Source organism: Lissotriton vulgaris, chromosome 5, assembly GCF_964263255.1.
Source record: "Lissotriton vulgaris chromosome 5, aLisVul1.2, whole genome shotgun sequence".
Taxonomy (NCBI): domain Eukaryota; kingdom Metazoa; phylum Chordata; class Amphibia; order Caudata; family Salamandridae; genus Lissotriton; species Lissotriton vulgaris.
The window spans coordinates 369146263-369169461 of NC_141693.1; positions in this window are offsets into that span (position 1 = coordinate 369146263).

Genomic DNA, 23199 nt, shown 5'->3' on the forward strand with positions numbered 1-23199 from the left:
CCTGTCAATCGTGCTATAGTCAGGTGTTGAGTCTGTGTTCTATTTAGCAGGACTTCTACAGAATGTGGAACTTGTACTGTCAATGGATGTCCTAATACTATTGAGTCGCTTTGTCTGATGGCTAGAGCTGTCGCTGCAACTGATTTTAAGCACGCAGGCAGAGCCTGGGCCACTGGATCTAATGTACTTGAAAAATAAGCGCAAGGCTTATGTGAACCTGCTTGATCTTGTGTGAGGACAGACAACGCTGTACCATCACGTTCTGTAACAAAAAGTGTAAAAGGTTTGCTGTAACATGGTGTCGCTAAAACTGGTGCTTGACATAAAGCTTTCTTTAATTCCTCAAAAGCCTGTGTATGTTCCTGAGTCCAAGGGAGGGCAGTCGAAGTCGCTGCCTCCTGTGTTGTCAACTGTATCAGTGGTTTAGCTAGAAATGCATACTGAGGAATCCATTGTCTGCAGTACGAGGTGAGGCCTATAAAGGCCCGCACTTCCTTTTGTGTCTTGGGTTGTGGTAACTGTGCAATTAACTGAATGCGATCAGGTGTGAGCTGTCTCCCCCACTTGGACAGCAAGTGCCCAAGGTACACCACTTGCTGAACACAGAATTGTAGCTTCGAAGGAGACACCTTGTGTCCCTTGTCAGCCAGAAAATGTAAAACTGTCAGTGATGCTTGTTCACATTCGGGTTCACTTCGTGCGGTGATCAGCAGATCATCGACGTACTGTAGTAAGGCAGTGTTAACTGGCATTTGGATACAGTCAAGTTGTCTTTTCAGTGCTTGGCTATAGATGCTGGGGCTTTCTGTGAATCCTTGAGGTGCGCGTGAAAATTTGAAACTTCGGCCATTTAAACAGAATCCGAAGAGATATTGGCTCTCCGGATCAATGGGTACACTGAAGAAGGCGTTCTTGAGGTCAATTACAGTAAAGAACGTCGCCTCTGAATCAATAGCAGTCAATAATGATGAGATGTCGGGAACCACAGGATACTGTGGTACAATGCATTTATTTAGTTCTCGTAAATCAATCACCAGCCGATATACAGGCGGTGCATTGGGATCAGTACGTTTAAGAATCGGAATGATAGGGGAATTACAGATGTTGGAGTCGGTTTCTACGACCACTCCTTGGGCAATGAGCTCTTCAATGATTTCCAGTAAAGCCACTACAGCATCGGGTGGTAACTTGTATTGTCTGATTCGGGGTAATACAACTCCTGGCTTGAGTGTAACACGGTATGGTGTGATGTGCATACAACCTACATCGGTTGGGCCTTGTGCCCACAGGTGTTTCGGTACATTTTTCAATCTGACATCAAATTCTCGTAGTACATAGTGACCTTTAAAGTCTCGTAAGAAAAGTCTAACTCCCTCCGGAGAACAACATATCACTGCTCCTAGAGCCTTCAGTGTCTTGATACCTAGCAAGTTTTCTGGACATGATTTCGTGAGTAACAGGTCTGTAACACGTGATAATGGACCTACTGCTAGGGGGACAGGTTTTGATACTTCATTTACAATAGGCTGTCCTGAAAAACCAAGGGAAACATTCTGTGAGCCTGAGAGGGGTGCCCCTGGAACTTCTTCATGACTGATCGTGGTGCGACTTGCCCCTGTGTCAATTAGAAACTTTCTGTCTTTTCCCAATACTTGACTATGTACATAAGGACCCTCTTGATCTACAGGAATTTCAATAAGAGGCAAGCCAACCTCCCTCTCTAGGCTGTTTCATGTGTATCGCTGATAATCGGGATACTCAGATTGGGCATACTGGTACATCTGCTGTGAAACTTGCTGCGTCGCGGCAATAGGCTGTGGCTGTGATACCGCTACGGTCTGTACTGTCTGAGGTGGAGCATGCGTAGGCTGTATGTTCTGGGAAGTCTGTTGCTGGACCTGATCTGGTCTAGGCTGACGTGGTCTTTCTTTAGTTTTACCTGTTGCTATATTATATTTTAGGACCGAACATTCATGTACGTAGTGACCTGGCTGCTTGCAATAGTTGCATGTCCCTTTAACGGGAGCCGCGGAATTACTTGTCTGTGTCACACCCTTTTTCTGACCGTCAGCTGGAACTGACTGGGCAACTAGCATTTTCATTTTCGTGTCTTTCATGCGTCTCTGTTCGTGATCTTGTTCTTCTCTAATTCTGTTCTGGTGATATTGTAACATTTGTAACATCTGGGATGGCGTATTTGCTTGCCAAGTGCTTTCGACTTTATATACACGATTCTTAACCTGTGTCAGGGAATTCTCGACTAATTTTGTTACAAAAAGGTGCGGGTATGACTCGCTACTTGGTTTCAGGCCACTATTAATAATAAAACATTTCTCGAATCTTGAATAGAAATCACTAGTATCTTCATCGTGTTTCTGTTTACAGGCTGAGATTGCGTTCCAGTCTTCCTTTTTAGTTGTTAGTAGTCTTGGCAAAACCTGTACTATTAAACCTGGTAATGCTTTAGCTTTGTCCCCAAGGCCCAGCCCTGGAGTGCGACCTTTTTCCTCGTCCTCTATTTCAGTCCAAATAATCTTTTTATCTCCCACCTCCCATTCTTTTTCCTTGAGTTTCTCGTAAATGCCTGTGGGCAACAGTACTTTTAACATTTTCATAATATCCGTATACGTGTAATCTCCCATCGGTAACATGTCTTTAATTTCTCGGTGGAAACCTGCCGGGTCTTTATCGTGGCAGGGTACTAGTTTCTTCATTTCTAGTAATTCCATTTTAGTTAAAGTTGTATATACAAATACACGTTCTAGCGTGTCATCATCTTTTCTTACTGGATGTACTTCTCGTAAAGGATCTTGTCTGTCGAGGTAAAACATTTTTCTTTCTGGGGGCGGAGCTGAAACATATTGTGGGCCTAAGAAAGCGTTATATCTGTGCCGTTGTTCTAGAATTATTTTAATTAACTTGGTACTTAGGCCTCTCCATCTATTCAAAAGTAGTGCTTCTAATGTATCAGGTAGGGGACCTGGATCAGAATGTTGATTTCTGTATAACGTGATGAGATGCTGAATCATGTACATACCAGCTAATTTCTGCTCGTCTGGGGAAAGATTTAAAAATGTCTGAGCTACTGTATCATCATTATATGTGCTAGGATTGTCAGCCCATTGTACTGCGGACCGGGCTAGTTCTTGTTCATCCATAGAATTGAGTACATGGTACCCCATTCGTTCTTGAAGTATTTTGTCGGTAACCTGAAACAGATATTCAGGAGAGCTCGTTTTTGAGATGCCAGAGAGAAAAACTCTCTTGCTTTCTGGACGAATGCCTTTCTTAAGGTAATTTCCCTTACCTACATATGCTATCATTTCTTTGGTCGTGTCGTTATCCTCTGGTTCTTCCTCCTCTGAGGATTCAATCTTGTCGCTATCTCCTTCCCTTTCTGGTTCCTTTCTTTCATGTATTTCTATTACTGCTTTCCTGATTCTTTTGTACATATTTGCTATACTGCTCTGTTTATCATGCTTTCCCTCAGCTATATTCTGGCCCCACTTGTTTAGTGCATCCATCTCGTCCTTGTCTACACCAGGCCTGTCTTGTTCTCTTATTAGACAATTTATGAAGAAGCGTAATATACAACCTTGAGTGTCAGTTTTCTGGTGAGCCATGGCCTCTTTAATACTTTCAGGACCTTCCCCCGTCTGGATAAAATTATATATTCTGTCTAGATGATCAGTCATTCCTGGTAATAACATTAAATAATCTGTAACTCGTCGTAGGCGTAGTGATGCTAGCTCCATTCTATCGGTTTTACCGGGTACTGGATCGTATCTGCAATCTGGAAGGGGTTCTTTAAGTAGGTTGTAATTCTGGATTCGGGGTGTACGTTGCTTTGCTATGTCCCTAAGGGTCAATCTGTGTGTTTGTGGCGGGGTCTGGTAACCTCCTGTCGCACCTCCTGAGGCGGAGGCTTGAGCATGGCTTGTCTGTGGAGTCTGTATGTGTAACGGAACTTGTCTTTTACCAGGATCAGGCCCGAAAGGATTTAGTAAATTAATAGTAGAAGCGGGAAGTGGTGGGGGAATAGGTGGTAGAGGATGCTGAACGGGTGTAGCTTGTTGCGGTACTGGCTGGGCATTGTCTTGCAGTAGGTTGCCATCTCCGTCACCGTCAGTAGGCGGTACGTGGGCACGTGGATTTGTATAAGCGGGAGCTACATCGTCTAGATAGGAAGAAAGGAATATGTCTTTTGTGGTCTTGTGCCTTACTTTAGTCGGAACCAATGGTGGCGGTAGATCTTTTGGTATGTCTGAAGTGGCCTTAGGCGAGCCCTCGGCCACTAGATACATGCCATTTGCAAGAGTGTTTCGTATACGGTCTACTTGTTCTGCTTGTACTCGGATACCTTCAGCAACTAATTCGTTTTCTTGGACTTCATCCGACTCTTCTCTATGTTTTTCTGCTTTTCGGAATGCTTTTTCTGCACGTTTATTCGATTCTTTACGCCACAATTCTATGGCGTCTTTCTGGGATTGTCTGGCTTTCTTTTTCCATAGTGCTTCCTCTACTCTCATGATGCACTCGGCATCCCATGTCCCTGTAACAGGCCACCTATGTTTCTCTTCTAGGTGCTTGGTATAATCGGCCCATAAATCTAGATACAGTATGGCATCTAGGCCATGTTTATGGTACATAAAATTTCCGGGAGTGTCCCTAAGTGGGACAGGAATCGCTTCCTCTAGTATCCCTTTCCTAGTTCCTAATTGTCTTAATTTATTGAATAATGGCATCCTGTTGCTTGGTACTTGATACTTGATACTTGTTACTTACTCTTAACTCGAACACAGTTAATATACAAAAACACAATAATGTACATCAAAACAGTCACTCATACCACGACTTAATCACATGAAACATTTTGAACACATATGGACTATCCTTGAACTCCAGAAACGAGAACAAAAAAAATCGAAACCCTTGAATACTTGATATACTGCTAAACAGTACAGATACACTGTCTAAAACAGTGCAGACCGTGTTTGTGTACCCAAACCCGTCTTTACCGGATACATAATAATGCACCCGTCTAGATGCGTCCCCAGCAACGGTACTCACCGGGAAGCATGGAACGGAAGGCCTCGGACAACTCGACTGGACTGGACCGGACTGGACTCGGCTCGACTCGATACGTGAATACTTCGGAACTGGTGGGCCTCTTGACACCTCGGACCTTGTTTCTTTCGGCTAGGCTCTGGTCGGGATCCTCCGCACTCCTCACCGCCTCGTCTGGGTGCTGATCGCAGTCTCTGTCACCTCCGTAGGCCTGAGGGAGATACAGGAAATCCTGCGGGTACGCGTAATTGTCCGTCTTGACTGTGGCAGGGGGCAAAGGCTGCAACGCACCTACCGGCGTGTGGGGTGGGGGAGGGGTCCCTATTCGGGCGCCAAATGAATGTGGTAAATATTTAATTACCGTCCTAATTTCTATGCAGGTAAGTACTATAAAATAACTCAGTCGGAAAGAAAGAGACAGAGTCCGTGGTGTTAGAGTTCTAAGGGGTTTTATTCCTTAAAAAGGAATGGTTCCGAACCGGATATCATGTTCCTGACACCGCTGGGGTTCAGGAAGGGATAGAGCAATACTTTATTGACAATACATAACTTTTATACTTAATGCACAGAATGAGAACCAATACAGAAGGCGTAACAGCTGAGAGAAACAAGATAAGAACACACACGTGTTAGCAATACGTAATCAGAAGGCGTGAACTAGGGCGTACACAGAGGTGTGTGCTAGAAACGTCACATGAAAGTGTCACAAGTGGGTGGGTACATAGCAGAATCTTACAATGTCAGCAGAAATCTGAGGTCTGGATGCGCGCGCAGCTGCATGACGTGTGATTGACGTGAAGCTGGAGGGTGCAGGGGACTTGACATTTACACTAGAGGAAAGAGACAGAAGTCTGGCATGTCAGATCAACTCGTTCCTATATCATATCTGATATCTGATGTTTGGGAACCATATTATCTAGAAGGAAAGGTCTCTTGGGCAGAGGCTATCCTATACTGACTATGAATACGTGCATATGTGCCTACGTGTCTGTGTGTAAACGAGGGGGCCATGGGCCTACCATGGTAACGGGAGCTATGAATTACTTGCATGGAGACAGAAAGGCCGGGCCCTTTGCTCTGCAGCTGAGGGGTTGTTTATCTACCCTGCTAGACTGGAATGTGTTTTCGGGAAGCTGAGCTTGGCTATGCTGATAACGTGAAGGTAAAATACTGTCTTTGGCAGGCAAGCAGGCCGAGCCAGGCCCCGCTCGCCTCGCAGGGAGTAGAACAGAGTTCATGGGGGCATCCCACGTTGCAGTTTCAGGAGGCAGAGATGACTTTGTTAAAAGAAAAGACTCGATGACAGAAATCGGGGCCTAGCTCACAAAGAGCCAGGAATACAGAAAATGCACCATACAAAGACGGTGGCAAGGCATACTTAGGAACGGAATATCCGACCCATTCAGGGTGGATCTGAAAGAGGACATGTTAACGTTGGACGCAAATGTATTTGCGTCTTCATAGCTGGCACAGGAGGGAAGTTACATGCACTTTAAGCTCGTACATGGAGACGGTGGGGTACACGTTAGGGAACATTCCCGACCATAAAATTTCTATTTCCTCACAAGCCTGCCCCTACCGCGATTTTGAAGATTTACCAAGCTAAATGCATGAGCGTGGCTACATACGGGGCTGGAGTTTGGGGCTATGCGTCTGCAGATGAGCTTCAAATTATAGAAAATGATTTTCTGAAATACATATTAGCCCTCCCTCGTAGTGCTCCCACTTATGGTGCTCATGTGGAACTCGGTTGGGAGTATCTGACTGACATCATTAGATATCAGCCGATTCTACTATGGCACCGAATATGGACTCAGGAGCAATGTCACCTAACTAGGTCACTAATATCTGACTGTCTCACTTTGTCCCATTGGAAAAAGATTCCTTGGCTGTTATATGTTTCTAAATTTTTGACTGATTTGAATTGCCCTGCATATTTCACTGCCCCCGAATCTCTATTGGACATACCTAGAAAATCCTTGAAAAAGCTATGTGCCGCCCATTTAAGCGACTTACGTTTGTGTTCAGAACTTGCCAAAAAGTCAAATGTACATTTAACGATGATTCAATCCTCCTATGGCATTCAACCTTATCTGTCATTTTTTCTGTCAAATTATGAGAGATATGTTTTAACCAGATTTCGGTTTGATGCATTTTATCGCCTTGTCTCACTGCCTGTGCCCTCAGACTGGTCACGGGAACTAACAAACTGTCCTTGTGATGGTCATACACGCCAGTCAAACCTGCATGTAACCTTTTTCTGCAGTTATTATGAGTCCCCGCGGAAACGATGGCTGGTTCCACTCCTCCGGCACTTAGGATTGAGAAGATGCAGACCGGCTCTTTTGGCACTTCAATACTTAGACACCCCATATGTTGCCAAAACTGTAGCCTGCTATCTCAAAGCCTGCTTGAAAATTCATTCCCAACTATTGGCAATTGTTCCCTAATATTTTATTGACTATTGTGATATTATTCTTGTGCATAGAGCGTCAGTGTTTACTTGAACTAGAATGATTTTTTCACTGTTTCGAAGCAATAATGCCCTGCCTTCCTTAGTAATCAATGAGCAAATTGATTTTTATAATGCTGTATAATATATGTTTTTAAATACACTTTTTATGATTGTAAATTCAATCGAAATAAAGTTACCTTTTGACTGACACAAACCCTTGATGTGTGTGCCAGATGACATTCAGGCAACGCAGACTTGATGCCCATGCAATGGAACAGAGGAGTCATCTACCATTACTAGGAAGAGGCTGTAGACAACACTGAACAACAAGTGGGTATTGAAATGGTAAATAATCCCAGAACCTTGTCTTGGGGTTTTCGCCCTCACCAAGTAAAACAAGTAAGAGTGTAAATTTGAGGGCCTGTCACTCTGTTAGCCACGTCAACTTGCCACATCATCGAAATTCAACACTGCACTGAAGGAATGATGCAAATGGATGGCACCAAAGCGCTCAGCGAATACACTGCAACAAAAATGAAGGACCATCCGCATACCCATTGGGACACAATACGACTGAACCTAGCTGAGAAAAATGATGAGAAACGCCCTTGAGACAGAATGGTACGCATAACGAACCCAGGGTACAGATATGAGACCTGGTGGGACACCAATAATGTAAACAGCCAATAATCTTCAGTTGAAAGGCTTTCAATACGCCTCATTGAGGGCTAAAATAGATGGTCCAATCTGACGAGGGCTCGTCGTTGGACCCTCACAGCCCACTGGGTTGGGACATTTAATGCCCAGTTGTAATTCGTGGTGATCCACTGGGTGCTGGATGCACGAATCTCCGTGGTGCAGCATACGGAAGGATTAACTAAAGGTAGAACTTTATCCCTGCAAGATGAACGGGTGTCTCCGTTGCTATCATAAGTTTTCCAATTCAGCATTGTATATAACTAAATATGTGTGTTGCATGTCCCCCGTGAAACCGAACCTCCTAGTTTGCTTTGTATTTCGCCAAACAATTAACTATACACCAGAAAAAAAGGAAGGTTTAAGATCACCTAGGAGTCCTTTCTACCCGTCACCAGAGCTGAGTGAGTTGGACCGATCAAGAAATTCTATCCTTCAAATTCAGATAGGCCTTCTGGAGTGATGTGTCTGCCTGGTGGTCATTCTCCCCTGCACTAAAAATGCTTTGTTGGACCTCCTCACAAACTCAACCCCGATATCTCCCAACCTCCGTCCAGCATGGGATGAGCAACGGTCCATAATGAGCTTCTTGGACTGGATGCCAAAAGAAGTGTCCCTGAGTCAAAACTGGGGGTCTCCCGGCATTCGAGCTGTGCAAAGGATCAGTACCTCCCAAATGCTCTGCCTAAAACATTTTGGGACAAAGGAATATCAACAAAATCACCAGGGATACAATGCTGAATTGTTTGTAGGACTCAATGGCCACCACCAACCATCAATCACCTTCTCATGCGCTGACTCAATGCCTCCCCATCCGGACGATATATAACCAAAAACACACATTGGTGACAGTGCTGTGAAAGTATCGTAATCACAAGGGCGGAGAGACTGCCCTCTGGGATTATGGGCCGACCTCTGACCTGACCCCAACCGGAGGATGCACCCCTGCCAGGGGCTCCCATACTCGCTCTCCAACAGGCTTTCCATGTCGAAAAGCCCGACATGGAAAGCCTTTCTGAAACCGAGTACCGTAATCCCAAGGGCGGAAAGCAGTGGCGGCTGGTGACATTTGAAAGTGGTGGGGCAAAAATACTGCACTCTGGGGAACAAGCTTCTGTTTTCATTTTTCATGACAGATAATAGCATATCTGACTTATTAAAAACCTCTATGAAGCAGAGATTTGTAGGTAGGCGAGAGGCAGTCCAGCCACAAGGGAAAGGAGAAAGGACTAAAGAAAGAGGATGAGGTGAAAGGTCAAACGCCTAGCGCCTGGGATTGGGGGGGAAATCCATGGTCAGAACTCTCTACCTGTCTGTCTCTCTGTATCTTTCTTTCTCTCTCTCTCTGGTGTTCTGTTCGTCTCAATGTATCTCACTTTCTCTCTCTGTGGTCTGTATCTCTTTCGCTCTCCTTTTCTCTCTGTCTCTCTCTATCTCTCTCTGCCTGTTTCTCCTTCTTTCTCTCTCTCTATATTTCTCTTTCTCTGTATCTTTCTCTTTCTCTCTCTGTATCTTTCTCTTTCTCTTTCTCTCTCTCTGTATCTTTCTCTCTCTCTCTGTGTATCTTTCTTTCTCTCTCTCTTTCTGTTTATGGTCCTCTCTCGCTCTCATCCCTATGTTGACCTCTCTCTCCTCTGTTACTTTCTCTAGCTCCACCTTTCTCTACCTACCCCCTTCTCTACCTCTCGCTACCTGTCCCTGAAGCTCCACTCTCTACCTTTCTACTGACCTCTCTTTCTGTTCCACACTCATTGCTGGTTGTTTCATCTCTCTCCAGGAGGAAGTCGCTTTATGTTTCTGCTGAAGTAAGCTTAGGTAATGTAGGATTAGACCTGGAAACATACGATTTTCTAAGATTACTTCTGAGGATTTTTGTGAATCAAAACAATTAGCAAATCTATTAGAATCAGACACGGGTTCAACACACAGACCAACTTATGTTTGAGAATCAGCTCTACAGTGTTACAGAGAAGAGTAAGGGTGTCGGCAAAGCAGGACTAAAGCACAGCAGATTTTCAGGAGTCCAAACCCTATTACAGAAATATTTCCACTCAGTGATAGTTCCTGATTTAACATTGTGCAGGAAAGGATGAGGCATAATACATATGCCTAAGCCCATTTGTCCTGCACAATGCTGTCCTCCTATTTTACTGAGTCAACGATGCGTAACACTGTCTCGCCCGGGCCATTATACTGCTGAACCTTAAATGGGTGCAAATGGGACACCGGGCGCGCTATGCCAGTTAGTGTAAGTTTTTCCCATTTGCATGCAAATCTAATTGAGTCTTTGACCAAGGTTTCTAAATTCCACAACAGACCCCGATATTAACAGACGGAGTATCCCTGCTGAACCTTTTCACAGGCCCTTTGAGATTACCCATGTATGTATTTGACTTAACTGGCATTGAGGCAGGGAGTCGTACACCTTCTGCTTTGCGCCACCAAACACAATAGCAGAAATTTAAACACAGTCGCAACGCGAGGGCGGGAAATGAGATGCTCTGTGCCTAGAACTCAAACTCAATTGAGAAACCCAATTTGTAGCAAAAGTAAAGCATGGAAAGAAATGTCAGTTCTCTGCTGGCTGAAAGAGGAAATGTCAAATGGACATTTAGCTAGAAATATTGAGGCGATGATTTCAGTACCTCTAAAGCGTAAACATCCGAGGCCAGAGAGACGATATTCAGGGATCCTTCGTACCTGTGCATAGACCCTTGCAACACATACTAGGCCACTAACTCTACTGCATATCAGATCATCATTTCAATCAATAATACTTTTGGTTAAATAAAATATGTACTCTTTGTATTAATCCAATGCTAACCACACTGTAACGTTTATGAACATCACACACACAAAGCCTCAAGGACGCAACAATTCAACACGGTAAGATTTTTACCAAGTCTATTCAAATACATTGTTTGGAGACTAAGTGGCTCATTTTCCTTTGGGGTCAACCAGTCGCGGCTAGGGTGACTGTTAGACCTGACATCATTGGCTTGAGTCTCTCCTCCATTTTTTTTCTGTTTGCCTCCTCTGTTTACGATATTTTTGCTGGTATATTGCTTTGGGCACTGTGCCACTGCTGATCAGTGCCACAGTGCAAGTGCTCCCTATGTTAAATTACTGTATTGATTGAATTCCATGTTTGGCTTATTTGGTTTGCTGTCAGTCCCTAGTCTAGTGCACCAGGAGTGCCAGGGCTTGTAAATACAAATGCCGCTCGTGGGCTTGCAGCACATGTTGTGCCACCCACAAGAGCGGCCTAGTAAAAGTATGTCTGAGGGTCTGCCATTGCCAGACCCACGTGCAGTCTAGTACTGTCCCGCTGACTGCGCAAGTACACCTACTTGCCAGTCCCTAAACCTTCCCTTAACTTCATGTTAGTCACCCCTATGGTAGGCCCACGGGCAGGGTGCGTTGTAAGCATAAGGTAGGACAGGCCTGACCAAGTTGGCATGTCCTAATAGTGAATTACAGCCATATTCGTTTTTCACTATTGCGAGGTAACCTGCTCTCCATTAGTTAGAATGGGCTGCCCGGATTATTAATGCTATAATCCTAGCGGGCTCGGGGAGCATTGTGCAATGTCGAGTTTGGTATCCCTGAACTCGGGGTTTAATTACGCATCCGTTGGTGTGGATGGTTTTTGGACTCTGGGTTTGAAAATAGCACTTTTAGAAAGTGGCTATTTTCTTGTCTAACTATTTCTGGTTTCTGCTGGTTTGGTGTGTGTGTGACAGGAGCTGGGTGGCTCCAGAGGTCTGGATGAGTCAGTGTGGGATGAGTGGGACATTTGCGTTGAGAGTAGGGGGAGAGTAGTTGCTGATCGCCTGCCCTGCCTGATACAATGCTGGCTCCACCTCCTGCCAGGCGACTGATGGCTCTGTGCCTGCCATGGACGATCCTGGCCCCACCTCCTACCAGGAGGCCGATAGCTCTGCTCCTGCCAGTGACAATGCTGGCTCCACCTCCTGCTGGGCGTCTGAGGACCTAGCCCTGCTCAGTGAATAGGCCAGGTGCCTCTGCCTGGCTCCACCCACAACAGACCCAGGATGTTGGGAAATCCCCCTGCATGGACAAAGGGATCAAAGCCAAAAAGGGGTATAAGAGAAGGACCCCTGAACCAAGAATTTAGATCACTTCTGACAAGGAACCCTGAAACCAAGGACAAGAAGCCTGCTGATCCAAGGACTTGCCTACCCCTTCTGCCAGTGTGCTGTTTGCTGGGGGGAATCCTGCATTGCTTCTTTATTTTTGCCAAGGAGCCAGGAGAGAGGTACTGTGTGTGTACTCTCACGCTTTGCTAAGAAAATATCCAAGGACTGGAAGAGTGCCAGTCTCCTGTTGAAGTCACAGGGCTAAAGGACTTCATCTGCTTAAAGTGGTATTTGCTGGAACCTGTGAATCCAGCACCTTTGAAAGAATCCAGCAATCTCGACGCCGACGGACGTCGCCGAATCCAGCTCGACATAGTGAGTAACGGCTCCAGTGTCCCGCTTCCTTGACACCGGCCGCCGGGCCCGATCGACGCCAGCAGCAACGCCAGTGAGTAGTGAGTTCGGCTCCAGCTCCAAGGGACCTCGTGTCTGCACCGCTGCTGATCGCATCGACTTCGAAGCCCTCTCGACGCCGGGAGCGCTGCTCACACTTGCAACATCATCATCGACATCTACGACTCCTGAGACCTGATCGACACCGACGACACGACGCCGGATTGCTCGACGCCGCTGATCATCGTGTGCTTCATTTTCCAAGGTACTGTGTTGTTGGGGGTCCGTGTGACTCCGGGCTCGACGTAGCGCTCCTCGCGGTCGACGCCGAACCTTTGGATTAACTTTGCCTCGACGTCGTGTGACTCCCGTGTGGGTTACATTGTTGCCAAGAACTTTGTGCTAAGAAGAAACTACGCTTGAACTATTATTTTCCCTTCCAAAAGTATTTATTAAGATTGTGCATATTTTTGTCGTTATTTGGTCTTGTGCTAAACCTTATATAAAAATCCTTATTTTTATAATACTACTGTGTCGTGTCCATTTGTAGTGTATTCACTTTATTAATGTATGTGGTCATAACTGCTTAACGCACAGCCTCTGAGATAAGCCTGTCTGCTCTGACAAGCTACCAAGGGGGTGAGCAGGGGTTATCAAAGGGTGTGATCCCCTTGCCCTGACTAGAAAAGGTGTGTCCCTATTTGTCAGAAGTGTATACCTCTGCCAACTAGAGACAGCCGGTTCTAACAGTAACCAACTGGATTGGTGCAAATTCAGGACGGTGAGTGTAAAAATTCAGGACAAAGGGTCAAAATTCAGGACACAAATGCAGGCTAGGCGGTCAAAATTCAGGACAATTGGATAAGTTTTACAGACAAGTCAGCCACACCCACTTTCCCAAACCTCGACGTCTCATATGAACAATCTGCACATTTTGCAGATTTTTATGTGTGCAGTTGCTACTTTTTCTTCATATAACTTATTCGTAATATGTATGTATGTGATATTTGGATAGCACAAACCTAGTCAAAAGGCAGCAGAGCACTGTGCAGAGTCATAGGCAAAGATACAGTCAATGGAGAACTGGAGAGGTAGCCTGGTTCTGAGAGCAAAAGTGGACTTTTGTTGCATAAGGAATACCGCAAGCCATTTGAATGGTTCACACATTTAAAGCTCCCCGCTGATGCAACCCGTTCAAACCCCAGCAAGGCAGAATCCGCCTTCCGAGGTCAACAAACTAAGGACGATTAATTGTAATATCTCTTACTCAGCCCTTAGGAACAGCATAAGTGCGGTAGGAAGTGCTGTATAAAAACAGTTCTGATTAAGCTGGCAGGATGTCTCAGTGAGCACATCGCTTGATGATAAATGCGATGTGCTGTAGGCCATGGGTTTGAACCTTGGCAAGGCAGATTTGTCTTTCCGAGGTAAGTAATGCGAACAGCATATATTGGGTATTAGTAACATCTGTTATTTAAACCGCTTAAAAATGGCTGAAGTGTGGTATGAAGCACTGCATAATGATATATTAATATTAGGATGAATCAGGCCCTCAGAGATGGAGTGTAACTTTTGGTCCCATCTGTAATCCTAACAAAAACATAAATTCAAGAAAGTGTCAAGTGCGGCACACTTCTTCCCATACTTACTTCTCCATTTACAGCCCGTAATGTTGAGTCATAGAGTGTATGGCACATTGCACTCAACCTGAAACTACTTCAAGAGGGCGGTTTAACAACTAAAGAGGAACATGTTGAAGTGCTGCCATTAGTGAACACATTTTTTTTACATTTAAAGTCTTCAGGAAGGTGCACACCGCTTTTTAGGTCGACCCTACTGGACAGCTCACGTGCTTACAGTTGGCTGGCTTTCCTGTCACTCTCTGCTGGCTGCTTCTCATTCAATGGCTTGCTTTTTCCATCATGTATCTGTTCCACCCCTGGAGCATTTCTGCTTCTCTTGTGTCCTTTTACTGTTCACTCTGAGGGATCTACTTTTTAGGTTTTGCCTGGCATCCGCTGCGCAGCAGCGTTCGCGCAGGCGAAATCTTTTGAGAAGCAGTATGTGGCTTTGTCCTGCCTCTCTCTTCCATTGGCTAGCTCCATAAATGGAGGCTAGCCATTGTCCGAGAGATATGTCAGTCATTGTCCGAGGCGATTCGTGGGCGTTCCGTACATTTTTCCCTCTCCGCCCCTTTTAAAACTTCATGCGGCGGTGGGCAGATGTTTTTTTTTTTTCTCGGCATGTTTTGGCCATTTTGGACGTGTGTTTTGCAGGGGTGGGTTGCGCGATTTCAGTCCTCTCCTTATCAGGTAAGCAGCATTTTGTTTATTTATGTCTTTGCGTGTCTCGTTGCTGTCGTCCTCTGTTCCCGGATAGCCCGCCTCCTGTCGATCGCTCCCCGTGCCATCCAGCCACATTGCCCAATGTCCACCCGTCCAGTACCATCGCTTGATCAAGCCCGTCATTTGATTGCTCTGTGTCCCTGTCCCTCCACCCTTATCTGATTCCTCCCCCCCCTCCCATTTTCCCACGGGCCATGCTGTGGATTGTATGTTAACATCCCGCAGGACGCGCAAGCCGCCTCTTCTCACACCATGGCAGCTGAAAGGGTCTGAGGAATGCCAGATATTCAGAGATAGTGGCACCGCCCCATGCCCCCAGACTCCGCCACTGATTCCAGGCCCCCTTTCAGGCCCCCTTTCTCCCAGCGCGCAGGAGAGCAGGCTGTGGTGGTGACCTCCGGGGTGGGCAGGCTGCTCTCTTTACGCAAATGGATGCTTGTGAGCAGTGGCTGCAATACTTCACTGCGGGGAGTTGTGAAATGAGGAAATATACGGTGTTTACTTTGTGAAAAACAGCCCTTTACCACTTGATCACAGGCCGAGCACGCTTCCCAGGTTGGTCCAGCAGCATACGTACCCAGGGGTTTCTTTCGCATGCATCTATCTTTTTATATTTTTTTGCTGAATGTTTTTTCGATTTCTTGTTACGCGTGGTGCCTAGAACTTTTTTATTTATTTCTGCAGCGACTGGCTGGTGGTTTAAACATGACTGTTAATTCCAAAGTGTGTAAGACAAAGAGCTGTTGGAAACCCCCAGGATCCACAGTGATGAGTGTAGACCCAAACCTCCATCGAGCACTTCTCATAAAAAAGTTGTTACATAGTTATCGGCTGCACTAAAGTAGGAGCGGGAGTCTGGCATCCGAGGTGTGAGATTGTTGGTGATGTGGGTTACGTTCATATTTATCGGAGAAAAGTATAATATTTCCTGGAGTAAAACTCCTGCATGGCGCAGATTGGTCGGCTGGATCTCAGGGTAGTGGCTTTTTGGTTTTGGGTTATTGTGCGAATAGAATAAACAGAATGTGCTAGCTCCAAGAAAGCTAATCACTGGAGAGGAGCTAACATGCCACAAAAAAACGGTTGCTGGCACACTAGAATTAAAACTAGCCACTGGCAATTACCATTTCCAAATAATTGTGTTTTTACCATCTATTGCTCCAAACAGAGGCTGGTCATGCACAGGTCTAACGTGGTCTTATTCTAGTAAAAACAGTCCGACCTGAACTGCCAGGCCAAGTCCCCCCCTCCCCCAAATACGTGGTCACCAGCAATCCCAGACTGCTGCAGCACTGGCTCTCTTCAATGGGGTTTAGTTTGAGTCCTGTGGCACATGGAGCATGCGCCCCTCTCCTGGTCAGACCAGTCACACGTATGGTGTCTCAAATAGTAAATCGAAAAAAGTGATGGGTCGAATGCTTTGATCTCAGCTACTGGTCATTTACTGTGTCCACATTCCAGTTAATCATTTATTGTTTACTATGCCACTCCAGACTGAAAACAACTATTTGCAAATCGGATTTGGTTGCGCTATAATGGGAAGAGCAAAGCCTTAATTGCTGGGTCTCATGCTGTGTAGACTGGAACACAAGTAGTCCCAGAAAGCTGGTTATATGCACCAGTGTTTCTGTTTACTCTTCTGTGCGTGACTTTTCAAAAAGAGTCTAGTGACCAGTTGTAAGTCCCACCCTCTAGTTATTGATCGCACCTCAGTCTGAGCCACCGGTTCTGTGCTATAGTGGAACTCTGTGTAGGTAGGGAGAGAATGGGAAAATCTGTTGAGTGACAAGCTGGATTCTTATTTGTTCTAGGTGATTAAAGCTTTGGGACTGACTTGCCAGTTTCTAGGCTCTTTTTAGGTGCTTATGCACTCTAAACCCAGTCTTCCTAAGTATCTGCAGCTCCTGAGATGGCATCCTTCAGCCAGCCTGGGCTCTACATGCTTGCAGCATTTCATCAGAACACATGCGCAGCCCTCTGGTGAATAGTTGGCCAGTCCGTACACAGTAGGCCTCGCCCTTTTAATGTGTCAAGAGCGCTGGAGTGTCTATCTCTTTACAATAAATCCACCTGTTTGAATTGGAACGCCTGTGATCTGTTGAAAAGCTTATACCCAGAAGTGTCATAAGCTCTTGAGGCCCATGTGCTTTAACAACTCTTCTGTGTGTGGGCGTCAATAAAGCAGTGGAGATCTGCTGTAAGCCCTGTCCTTCCAAGTTTGCAAAGGGTTTCGTCACCTGTCACCGGGCTGCACCTGCGCTCAGCTGCTTTCCTATGCTTGATGGGATATGAATGCACCAGAATTGCCTCACTGAAAGCCCTGTCCTGACCCATAATCCATCTGCCACCAGTTCTACCTTCTATTAGCTGCTTTTCTGTGCTTGGCAGTGGTGTATGGATGGGGGTTCCTGTAACTTGATGAAAGCCTCAATAGCTTTGTGTGTTTAGAACTCTTGACCCTGCATTCCTTAGCCCCCAGTTCTTCCTCCTTTGAACTGCTTTTCTGGGCACGAACTCAAGTTGTAGGCACAGCTCTGTGGTGACCAACTGTAATTCTCTTCACATTCCACAGCCCTTATTTTCTATAGCTTCTGCAATCTCATGAACGTCCATTGCCTACAAATGGTCTCCATTACACTTCTGTCTGCCTTTGTGTGCATGGCATTAGCATATGGTTGAAGCTTTTTGATCTTCTCTTCGCTTCATCCTCTGCGTGTGACACTTCTGAGCCTGTAGCTCTCTGTCCAAGGTTTTAGCTTTTTTTGTGGTGCTTCATCAGGGCTGTGTTATGCAGCAACCTCGTGTCTAGTCACACACATTTTGAGGCTCTGGGTGTGTGTGTGTGTGGCTCTGGGTGTGTGTGTGACCGTCCTGTCCTGGACACGAGCGGTCGCTCCCCTTGCCTCCTCCTGCGAAGACATGGTATTGTAGCGCCTGACTCTGCTGTGGAAATATTACCGTAGCGCTTGACTGCAGACCTGATATTGTAGCGCCTGACTCTGCCTCTGGAAATATTATCGTAGCGCTTGAGTGCAGATTATTTTCTCATAACGTAGCGCTTGACTGCACTGTCCTTATTCAGATCATAGTGCTTGAATTGTAATAGCTTTTCAATATCGCTAGCGCGCACTTCTTGGCTGTGTTTGCTACAGAGTTTTGCATATTTCCAAAGCGCCTCCGTTTCCACTGCTGCTGCGCTTGTTGTTGTTGCTGCCTTGTTGTTGTTGCTGCCATTTTGTTTGTAACCCCTGGCCCTTCCTCCACCTCGCTCCCGCCTCCCAGCTGACCCTCCCACCCACTGAAGCTGTAGGCCGTCCTCGCACTCTCTTTGAGCTGTGACCGTCCTGTCCTGGACACGAGCGGTCGCTCCCCTTGCCTCCTCCTGCGAAGACCTGGTATTGGATCGCCTGACTCTGCTGTGGAAATATTACCGTAGCGCTTGACTGCAGACCTGATATTGTAACGCCTGACTCTGGCTCTGCAAATATTATCGTAGCGCTTGAGTGCAGATTATTTTCTCATAACGTAGCGCTTGACTGCACTGTCCTTATTCAGATCATAGTGCTTGAATTGTAATAGCTTTTCAATATCGCTAGCGCGCACTTCTTGGCTGTGTTTGCTACAGAGTTTTGCATATTTCCAAAGCGCCTCCGTTTCCACTGCTGCTGCGCTTGTTGTTGTTGCTGCCTTGTTGTCGTTGCTGCCATTTTGTTTGTAACCCCTGGCCCTTTCTCCACCTCGTTCCCAGCTGACCCTCCCACCCACTGAAGCTGTAGGCCGTCCTCGCACTCTCATTGAGCTGTGACCGTCCTGTCCTGGACACGAGCGGTCGCTCCCCTTGCCTCCTCCTGCGAAGACCTGATATTGTAGCGCCTGACTCTGCTGTGGAAATATTACCGTAGCGCTTGACTGCAGACCTGATATTGTAGCGCTTGACTCTGCCTCTAGAAATATTATCGTAGCGCTTGAGTGCAGATTATTGTCTCATAACGTAGCGCTTGACTGCACTGTCCTTATTCAGATCATAGTGCTTGAATTGTAATAGCTTTTCAATATCGCTAGCGCGCACTTCTTGGCTGTGTTTGCTACAGAGTTTTGCATATTTCCAAAGCGCCTCCGTTTCCACTGCTGCTGCACTTGTTGTTGTTGCTGCCTTGTTGTTGTTGCTGCCATTTTGTTTGTAACCCCTGGCCCTTCCTGCACCTCGCTCCCGCCTCCCAGCTGACCCTCCCACCCACTGAAGCTGTAGGCCGTCCTCGCACTCTCATTGAGCTGTGACCGTCCTGTCCTGGACACGAGCGGTCGCTCCCCTTGCCTCCTCCTGCGAAGACATGGTATTGTAGCGCCTGACTCTGCTGTGGAAATATTACCGTAGCGCTTGACTGCAGACCTGATATTGTAGCGCCTGACTCTGCCTCTAGAAATATTATCGTAGCGCTTGAGTGCAGATTATTGTCTCATAACGTAGCGCTTGAGTGCACTGTCCTTATTCAGATCATAGTGCTTGAATTGTAATAGCTTTTCAATATCGCTAGCGCGCACTTCTTGGCTGTGTTTGCTACAGAGTTTTGCATATTTCCAAAGCGCCTCCGTTTCCACTGCTGCTGCACTTGTTGTTGTTGCTGCCTTGTTGTTGTTGCTGCCATTTTGTTTGTAACCCCTGGCCCTTCCTCCACCTCGCTCCCGCCTCCCAGCTGACCCTCCCACGCTCCGCCCCTCCACTATCCATATAAGACAGATGTCCCAACGCGCAGCATCCACGCGCTACGGCCGCGCCGAAGGTGCGCCAAAGGTAAGCCCGTCTACGCCCGTCCGCGCCTGGACCGCGCCCAGCGCCAGACCCCCTGGTCCCCGCATCACCCACCCCTCTCGCATCACATACGACCCATCCACCCTCCTAACACTTAACCCCGGCCGACTCCCTAACTGTGCCCAGGCCGCACCGGGACACACCCACGGACCCTTCACCTGCCACTCCTGCAAGTACAATTCCATCGAGACCCACACCAAACCCACCAACACCAAACAAAGATCCAACACCAACCACCTCAAATGCATCCTTCTCAACACCCGCTCGGTTCACAAACACGCCATCGACCTTTGGAACCTACTCGACACCATTTCCCCGGACGTCGCCTTCCTAACAGAAACCTGGATGAATGCCTCATCTGCTCCAGACATCGCCATAGCCATCCCGGACGGCTACAAGATCATCCGTAAGGACCGTACCAAGCAAACAGGAGGAGGCATCGCCATCGTCCATAAGAACACCATCCGCGTCTCAACCAGCTCAGAAGACAACCTCGCTATTACCGAACACCTCCACTTCCAGATCCACACCGACCCCAAGACCACTCTCAGAGGCACTCTCCTCTACAGACCCCCAGGACCCCGTACTCAATTCAGCGAAGACATCACTGACTTCATCACCCCACACGCCCTCCCCTCAGAAGAATACATTCTTCTGGGAGACCTCAATTTCCATCTGGAAAAGAACAACGAGAGGAACACTACCACCCTCCTGGACAATCTCGCCAATCTCGGACTCAAACAACTTGTTAACACCCCCACCCACTATGCAGGACACACACTCGACCCTATCTTCATCTCTAGCAAGCATATCTCCTTCACTCACTCCACAACCCTCCACTGGACGGATCACAGTTGCATCCACTTCATTTACAATAAGACCACGATCCACAACCACCCTCAGCCAACACTGCGAAGAAATTGGAACAAAACCACAATCGACCAAATCTCCACATCACTTCTTCAAAAAAACCCTACCTATTCAACGAACCCTAACCAAGCCGCCACCAACTTCACACAATGGTTAACCCAAACCGCCGAGAAACTAGCACCCCTGAAAAAACATCAAATCAAGCAAGGAAGCAAGAACGCCCCAAGGTTTAATGAAGACCTTAAGAAATCCAAGAAACTCTGCCGCTCCCTTGAAAAAACCTGGAAAAAAGACCCAAACACTATCACCCAAGCTGCCTTCAAAAACGCCACCCGCAAACACCACCAACTAATCCGGACAGCCAAGAAATCAGCACTCAAAGACCGGCTAGACAACAACGCCCACAACAGCAAGGAACTTTTCAACATCATCAAAGAATTCACCAACCCCACCGCCAGCTCCAACGACATCACCCCCTCTCAAGTATTCTGCGACTCCCTCGCCTCTTTCTTCCATGACAAAATCGCCGACATTCATAACAGCTTTGACGACCAACCCGTAATCCAGTCAACCCCTCTCACCTCCGAACCTGTACCCCCCCCGAATAACCTTCTCAACTGGAACCCAATCACCACAGAAGACACCATCCGCCTAATGAACTCCATCCACTCCGGATCCCCCACAGACCCTTGCCCCCATCACATCTTCAACAAAGCAGACTCCATCATCGCACCCCATCTCCGAGACGTCATCAACTGCTCCCTCAAATCCGGCACATTCCCAGAAAAATTGAAACACGCCGAACTCAGCGCCCTTCTGAAGAAACCCACTGCTGACCCCACCGAACTCAAAAATTACCGCCCCATCTCGCTCCTCCCCTTCCCTGCCAAAGTCATTGAGAAAGCAGTCAACAATCAGCTCGCCGCCTTCCTCGAAACCAACAAATCACTCGACTCCTCACAGTCTGGCTTCCGAGCCAAACACAGTACCGAGACCGCCCTCATCGCAGCAACAGACGACATTCGAACACTACTGGACAACGGAGACACAGTCGCCCTCATCCTCCTCGACCTCTCCGCAGCCTTCGACACAGTCTGTCATAGTACCCTAATACAACGCCTCAGCAACATCGGAATTCAAGGAAAAGCATTAGACTGGATCATCTCGTTCCTCGCTGGAAGAACTCAGAGAGTCCGGCTCCCCCCTTTCAAATCAGAGGCCACCGAAGTCATCTGCGGCGTGCCACAGGGATCTTCTGTCAGCCCTACCCTCTTCAACGTCTACATGAGCCCCCTCGCAACCATCGCACGTCAGCACAACCTCAACATCATCTCCTACGCTGATGACACTCAACTGATCCTCTCACTCACCAAAGACCCAACCACCGCCAAAACCAACCTCCATGAAGGGATGAAAGAAGTAGCCGAGTGGATGAAGCACAGCCATCTGAAACTGAACTCGGACAAAACGGAAGTCCTCATCTTAGGTGCATCCCCTTCCGCCTGGGACGACTCTTGGTGGCCAACAGCCCTAGGAAAAGCTCCCATACCGACGGACCACGCACGGAACCTGGGCATCATCCTGGACTCCTCTCTTTCGATGACCAGACAAATCAACGCCGTCTCCTCGTCATGCTTCAACATCCTACGCATGCTCAAAAAAACATTTCGCTGGATCCCCACCGAAACAAGAAAAACGGTCACCCACGCACTGGTTACTAGCCGTCTGGACTACGGAAACACCCTTTACGCCGGCACCACCGCAATACTGCTGAAAAAACTCCAACGCATCCAAAACGCCTCAGCCAGACTCATACTAGACATCCCCCGCACAGACCACATCTCCGGCCACTTGAAAGACCTTCACTGGCTCCCCGTCAACAAAAGGATAATGTTCCGCTTCCTCACCAACGCACACAAAGCCCTCTACGAACTTGGACCTGATTGCCTCAACACGCGCCTCTCCTTCTACACTCCCACCTGCCAACTGCGTTCGTCCAACCAAGCTCTCGCCGCTGTGCCGCGCATCCACAAAGCCACCATGGGGGGAAGATCCTTCTCCTACTTAGCGGACAAAACCTGGAACTCCCTTCCCATCCACCTCCGCATTACCCAAAACCACCTAGCCTTCAGAAAACAGCTTAAAACCTGGATATTCGATAGGTAAACCTCCCCCCTCCCTCAAGCGCCTTGAGACCCTCTGGGTATGTAGTGCGCTATATAAATTCTGACTTGACTTGACTTGTGTGTGTGTGTGGCTCTGGGTTGGTGTGTGTGTGTGTGGCTCTGGGTGTGTGTGTGTGGCTCTGGGTGTGTGTGTGTGGCTCTAGGTGTGTGTGTGTGTGTGTGTGTGTGTGTGGCTCTGGGTGGGTGTGTGTGTGTGGCTCTGGGTGTGTGTGTGGGGCTCTGGGTGTGTGTGTGTGTGTGTGTGTGTGTGGCTCTGGGTGTGTGTGTGTGCGGCTGG